Below are 7,820 nucleotides of genomic sequence, written 5' to 3'. Positions count from 1 at the left end.
GGGAGTCTTAATATTTAAGAACCTATTAATGTGTAATACCAGATTAACGGGAATAATCTCAGCTAACTAACGATACAAACCATTTTTACCAAAACAAAACACAAGTCTCATAAGAAGCATCTAAATGACCCCTGAGCGAAAAATACTAACGCACTTTGGCACAGAACTCAAGATAAAAGATACCCTTATTACTTATCGTAGCTGCACATACAAGATATCAGATTAAAGCTGAGGCTCCAAAGATTATTTAGGTATATATATCATCACTGAGTGATCCAAACTCTTGACAGGGGAAGCAAACACAGACATCACAACACGTACCTTTACTGAGCTTTTATGGGAGATCGTCTCACCGTAGCTGTCAATCTGATCAAAAGACTTGTTCAATGGCATTAAAATGAGAAAAAACGCGGCTTAATCGGTTAATCCATAGGTTGATAATGTTTCTCGGTAATCATTTTTTTAATTTATAATCCATAATTCCATTTTTATACAAAAATTGGAGAGTAAAAGTTAGCTGCTAATGGTAGCCACCAGAGTTATCGCAGCTTCCGGTCTTGGCTATGCGGCAGTCTCACACACACACATTACCAAATAAGGAGTATGTGGGAGTTCCCCTCGATCGAGCAACGGGGGCCAGAGATATGGAAAATCCACCCAAATGACCCCAGAAGTGTTTTTGTTTTGCTGAATCTCTCTAAAAAGGTCAAATTTCACTTGTTTTGTCTTGATACAGGGTACTTATTATATGTTGTAGTTTGTATTCCTAAAGCTTTTAGTCTACCATCCCATCATTCAAGGGTGGTTTTCACTATAAGTANGGGTCACAGACGAACTGCTCTGTAGGGCCTACGACCACTGTTCGAAATGGGGGGGAGCCAGGGGGAGCTTGGCTCCCCCGAAGAGGGAGGGAGCTCCCCAGGGGAGCTCCCTCCCTCTTCGGGGGAGCCAAGCTCCCCCTGGCTCCCCCCCATTTCGAACAGTGGTCGTAGGCCCTACAGAGCAGTTCGTCTGTGACCCTGCACTGAGGCCGAGGGCACCTGGCATCAGGCATCAGGCCTTAGACTAGAGCCTCATCAGGAGCCAGAATCAGGGAGGCGATGGTGGGCTCAATTGGTGGCATGCGACCCAGCCCCACTCTCGCCGGATCCTGCACGGCAGCCAAGGTCCGGGCATCAGAGCCGGAGTGGGAGAGGGCCTTGGTGTCCCTCCAGCATGCATGGAGCTCCCTCAGGTACTCCTCTGAAGGAGGAACAGTGAGGGGGACAGTGGCAGGGCTACGCCTGAAAAAGGCGCTAGCCTGAACCGGGTCGGCCTGCGGAACCGGAAGCTGTAAGCGTGTCAGGGCCGCACGAATAATGGCCGCCATAGAGGCGTCCTCGTCCAGCAGCGAACCCTGAGCAGAGGAGTGGGAAGCCTCTTCGGGAGTGAGCGGGGCCTCGTCCTCCACCTCTTCGTTGAAGAGGTTAGCCGAAGCCGCTAGTGACATGACATCGTCATGTGGAGGTGCGGCAACCGAAGGAGGGACGGGCGGCAAGCTAGCAGCCCCTATACCGGCCCCTGGCTGAAAGGCCAAGAGGAGCGTCTTCATCATGCCCATGTCGGCAGCTAATTGATCCACCTTATGGCGCATTTCCACTACACGGCCTCGCTCGGCCTCGCTCGGTATGGCTAGACCTCGTTAGGACTGACTCACTTTATGGCGCATTTCCATTACAGTTTAGCAACTGGGGTAGTATCTATAGTAACGCAGTGTAGGCGGAGCCGTGACGTCATCTTCAATGAGAGCCCCAGAAAAACAACACAGCCGTTAGCTGTTAGCACTCAGAGCTCACAGCTCCTCATATCTGTTCAGAAACTAGACAAAAGTTAAACAAGTACAAACCACAGACTGTCTGTGTCATGGCGAATACAGTCGCTGGTTTATTTATGTCTGTATAGGCCGTTGTTGTGAGTGTGGANTTCCCGATACGGCCCATGCGTGCCGCTGCGTCGTAGGCCTTACAGAGCAGTTCGTCTGTGACCCTGCACTGAGGCCGAGGGCACCTGGCATCAGGGCCTTCCTGATGCCAGGTGCCCTCGGCCTCAGTGCAGGGTCACAGACGAACTGCTCTGTAAGGCCTACGACGCAGCGGCACGCATGGGCCGTATCGGGAACTCCCGCTTCCATTAAATGCAGGCCGTCTCCACCTCTCTGCAGCAGGCTCCGGCTGAGCCTCCTTTGCTGGGCCTCAGTGATGCATCACTGCAGGCCTTTGCTTTAATGAATAGGGAACTGGGGCGAGTTATGTCCTTTCTGGTGCAGACTCGCCGCCAGGTTTGGCTGGCGCAGTCTCCTCTAACGGAGAACATGTAGGNAGAAACATTATCAACCTATGGATTAACCGATTAAGCCGCGTTTTTTCTCATTTTAATGCCATTGAACAAGTCTTTTGATCAGATTGACAGCTAGGGTGAGAGGATCTCCCGTAAAAACTACGTAAAGGTACGTGTTGTGATGTCTGAGTTTGCTTCCCCTGTCGCGAGTTCGGATCACGTAGTGATGATATACATACCTAAATAATCTGTGGAACCTCAGCTTTAATCGGATATCTTGTATGTGCAGCTACGATAAGTAATAAGGGTATCTTTTATCTTGAGTTCTGTGCCAAAGTGCGTTAGTATTTTTCGCTCAGGGGTCATTTAGATGCTTCTTATGAGACTTGTGTTTTGTTTTGGTAAAAATGGTTTGTATCGTTAGTTAGCTGAGATTATTCCCGTTAATCTGGTATTACACATTAATAGGTTCTTAAATATGAAGACCCCCTGAGACCACTGTTCGAAATGGGGATGGGCTTGGCTCCCCCGAAGAGGGAGGGAGCTCCCCTGAAGGCCGACTTTGAGATAAATAGGGGGAGCCCAAAATAATCGTGCATATTTGTGTCACACAGATTAGAAATGTGGAGTTTCTGTAAATAAAAGTTCTTCAAATAAATAATAGCCATTGTTCATTACAGTTTCTGAATATTTGTTTTATATTTGTAAATATTTCTGGGTGTTGCCATCTGTACGTGGCGGCGCTGCATTCTTTACGCTAATTAAGTTCCTAATGTTACGGCATGCGATGCTGGCGCGGTATTTGATATTTTCATACTGATATTCTTTTTAACTCTGGCTTTGTAATAAAAAATATGGCGAAACGAAAACAGCCAGGCCTTGCAGCTATTGGATTCACAAGCAAAGAAGCGAAGGAGTCTAAAAATGACAACGTGAACGGAACAACTTTTAGTTGGCCGGCTGTAAGCGGCGTTAGGGTCGAGTTTGACAGCTCCACACCGAGGGAGAGGCCTGCCGATGCGGAGCCTGAAGAGGCTTCAACAACGGCCACAGCTGCCGGCGCCACCTGCACTAGCGAACCTGACGATGCCCATGACCTGCCTTTTAACTGGACACAGAACATATGGAGTGAGTGGAATGAAAGGTATCCATGGCTTTTAAAAAAAAATAAAAAATGTGGATGTGAGATTTGCAAAGAGGCAAAAAGTATATTGATCTCCCTGCCGCTCGCAAAAACAATCCACCTTTGTGCACCTTTCACAAGAATGGATTCAGGGAAAAGTCAGCTGTGATCAACAGAATAACCTGCGGAAAAAGATTTATGAGCACCATAAGAGCCAGGCAAACGAAAAAGCGATCGAGATTTCGGAGATGAGAAAAAAATATGTCCTAAGGTAGGCCTATTGGCAATCAATATTGATCTAATGCAGGAAACATACACATCTTTCTGGTCTGCCTATATGATTGCCAAATAAATAAATAAATAGGGCTCCCCCGAAAGCAAATGGGTAATTCGAACACTGCCTGAGACACAGTGTCGTGAAAAAAAAAGAAAAAAGGACCCGCCGACGGGGACCTCGGGGCTTAACAGGTTAACTTCTTATGTTTATATTAATATTTGTATTCTATTTTGACATATTACTTTCACCGCTTATGTTTGTATCATTATCTTCATTTTATTTTAAACACAAATAAGTGTCTAGGAGACTCAAGTGTCATAAAGTCAGTATTGAATATCATAGGGATCATATTGTCTTATAAATTATAATACATGCACTGTATTGTAAAATATATGTTATATACTGTGGTATAATGTTGTATTGGACATTTTACTTTAACTTGTTTATGTTTATATCAATATTTTTATTTTCATTTTATTGTATTCTTTATTGGACATTTTACTCTAACCTTTAGCCTTCATTTAAATATATATATTTTATTTGATCCTATTATTGCATATACTTACTTTACCATTGTATGTTCATAAACATATTTTTATTATTTTTTATTTAATATTTTATTGGACATTTTACCTTAAATTATTATGTTTCTATATATTTTTCTATAATATTGGATGTAATCTTTAATTTGTGTTCATTCTAAAATGGAGCAATTGCCATAAAACCCAATTCGCCCCGGGTTTGGTAAATTCTTCTGATTCTGATTATACTGCTCAGTAAACTTACATCCTCATAAACTACAGTTAAGCACTACACATGTTAAATATTGAACAACCCAAGTCACACTATAGACTCCCTAAGGATTACACACACAGGACCAGAAGGATGATCATGTTTGTTTAACCACACAGTTAAAGGCCAGTGCAATAATCGGTACTGTCAGTTAATTCGACCATCATATCAGAAAGATCTACATCTATCCAGCGCTGGATAACAATGCTGTACATACAGCCTGTGTGTACAGCATTGTTAAACTGTGTGTATCATGCACCATCTGTTCTCTTGTTCCCTCTTGGAAGATTACTGGTCACTATGTCAAAGCATTTCTAATCCACGATTAATCTAGAGATCAAATAGGCCATCTGATCTGTGGCCCCGTACAAATCTTTGGGAGGTTCGTCTCATTTTATGCCACGTCTCCCAAGCCATGTCTCGTGTAAAAGATAAACAATCAACACCTACATTTTACTGGAAAAAGTGACACTTTGTAAACCAGATGTTATTCCAGAGCCACCATCCAGCATTAAAGTGCTTAATCCCACTTCAATCTGAATATTCATTTACTGGCTGTTCTACCTTATTTAGCAGGCAGCGGCTATAAATATTGTCGCCACTTTTCCTGGAGTCCTTGTGGCTGGGTGAGCAGCTTTGGCTCGTTTCCCAACAAGGCTCCATTTAACAGATGAGTAAAGAGAAAGGGAGAGTGAGAGGGGGGGAGAGGAAGAAAGAGAGGGAAGATTTTCTCCACCATTTTTGTTCCAGAAATGAGTTTGCAGAGAAGGGGGTCAGAGATTCACACGGGTCACTGACTGATGGATTATAACGCTTTACGGTCAGATTGTAGTAACCTTAACTTCATGCAGAGAGATAAAGAGGAGGAAGCTGAAATCTGACTGCGCTCGTGCGAGGAGTAACAACAGCCAACTATCAGATGCTATCTGTCTGCAACAGTGCACCACTTTTCCTGCTGGCAAGGACACCAGGCTTGGAAGAGGAGGGGCGGTTGGGGAGTTGCTGCTTTCTAAAAGCTATAAATCCTCACAGTGTGTCTTCTACCACAGGCATGGACCCACACGCAGAATAAAGATTATGAAACATGGACTGCTATTTCTTTAGCCAGTAGCAGATATCAAAATGTAAAGGAAAGGGGAGGTGGAGATCCCTCTAAATGCAGCAGTGAGGGAGAAGTGTGGTACAGTGTCTGTGTGGGAGTGTGAATTATGAAGTGACTTAATGACTGAGGGAGTGACTGGGTTCGTTTCACCTCCAGCTGCTCCTGGAGCTGCTGAAGCTGGTCAGTGTGTCCCACATAGGCAGACCCGTGAGATATGTGTGAATATTAATGAGTAGATCTGTGTGAATGAGAAACAGGAAAAAGGCCAGAGGCACACTGCAGCGGCTTGTCTTTAGTTCAAACTCACAAATGCTCTTGGAAGCACCACACATATATGTTTTTAGTAGAGATATATTTCAGAAGTGAGCTAATCCTTGGTGATGTCACCCATTGGTTCGCGTAACATGGTTTTAAAGTCTTGAGTTAAGCGTTTTGGCCAACGCAATCTTTTTGTGTCGCAAATGTTCCACAATAATGTCAGATTGCTTACGCCATATTCAAGATTAAGAAATGTTTTTCCTTGACCTTCGATTTGCAACGCAATAAATAGAAATGTAAAGTTTTTGACAGCCACAACGTCTTTATTTTGGTGAAAATAAAAACAATGAAAGTGACGATAAAGGGTTTGCAAAATGACTGCCAAACCCCTATTTCTGATACATTTTAATAGATAACATGCATCTGTCATCGTAATGCGAAAAAAATATCGAAAGCAGGTCCGTACTTGGGAGATTAATGTACCGTGATGTTACCTATTGGTTTGTTGACTACCATGTTAAAGTTTGACACTTTGGTTGTCGTCATCTTGGTTTCTTGGAAGTAGAAAATATACAAAAGAGTGGAGCCTACTGTACCTGATTGCTGGGTCAGACATTTTTAAGCTACTAAAATGTAAAAATTACTTTTCAAGAATAGATAAACACATATGCAATTGTTGAAGTTCTAAGACAAAAAGCCGAACCACACCATTAGTACCCTGTTATTCAGAAGCCAGCCACGTCCTGAAGCATGTCCTGCTTTATTGCCTATTTTATTTTATATAGTACCTTTATTTACAAAATGAACATATTCTGTCTTGAAGAAGACTTGAAACCTAGTGATTGAGACGATACATTTATTAGGAATTCAATTGAGAATTAGAGTAATTTTCTGGTAGACTTCTATACAATCGGATTTCTTTTTGCCATCAGTGGACTCGCCCATGCTGGCCATTAGAGAGAATGCAGGTTTGAGACAGACCCAGAGGTTGCCCTTTCATTCAACCCAATTAAGAATGCAATATAAAAGAGAAAATGAATGAATAAGACAGGAAAATCCTTTCAGTTTTCATTGTTAATTTAGCTTTATATCATATTTAAAACACTGTTGTAGGTCAAGGAAGGTAAACCTCTCACCACCTGCTGGCAGAGAGCATCTGGAGGTCTCCAGCTGGGTACTGTGTCACAACAGCAGGGTATCGTAGATTATTAATAAGCACATGTACACAGTCCCACTAAGTTTGTTTGGGAAGTCTGGCACGCAAACCCTCAGCAGCCCCTAAAAAGCATTCCAGAGACAAGAGTGCAACCAGACAGCAGGATGACAGGGAATAAAGAGGAAGGAAAGGAAGAGTGGGGTTAAGTGTGGTGGGTTTTCTGAGATGGGTGTGGTGGTGGGAGACACTCTTATGAAATATTTAGCAGTTGGTCCTTCAAGTTAATTTACAGTGACTTTACTAATTGAAGTGGTGTGGCCAACCTCAACACAGACACAGGGGATAATGGAAGGATAATAACGGATTTCTAAGTGCGTACATGTGAAGGAAAATATGTATGTTTCATGCAAAGATAAGACAAAAATAAAAAAGGAGTTTGGTGATTAAGGAAGCTGGCACGGGTAATTAATTCCACCGTTCCATCGACCCATCTTCTCTTTATCGCCTCTTTATCATAATTAATGTGATGTTATACCCTCAGGCCACAGCTGCCTTTGAATTACGCTCTCAATGGTGCTCGATGATAATTGTCTTTTCCCAGCTTCTGCTTATCTTTCTCCATCAGTAGCACTGATTATCTCTTACAGCTATTCTGATGTGCACGGTTATAATAGTGCCCTAATTATAACTCAACAACATGTTGTATTTAGCCGCCGGATCCCATTTCTTTTGCCACTGAACTTGTTCAGTTAAGCTCTTTTCTATTATTGTGCTTGCTGTTTGGTTTAATATCTCA

This window comes from Notothenia coriiceps, unplaced genomic scaffold, assembly GCF_000735185.1.
Source record: "Notothenia coriiceps isolate Sejong01 unplaced genomic scaffold, NC01 NC01_scaffold00037250, whole genome shotgun sequence".
Classification (NCBI taxonomy): Eukaryota; Metazoa; Chordata; class Actinopteri; order Perciformes; family Nototheniidae; genus Notothenia; species Notothenia coriiceps.
This window is presented reverse-complemented; position numbering follows the sequence as displayed.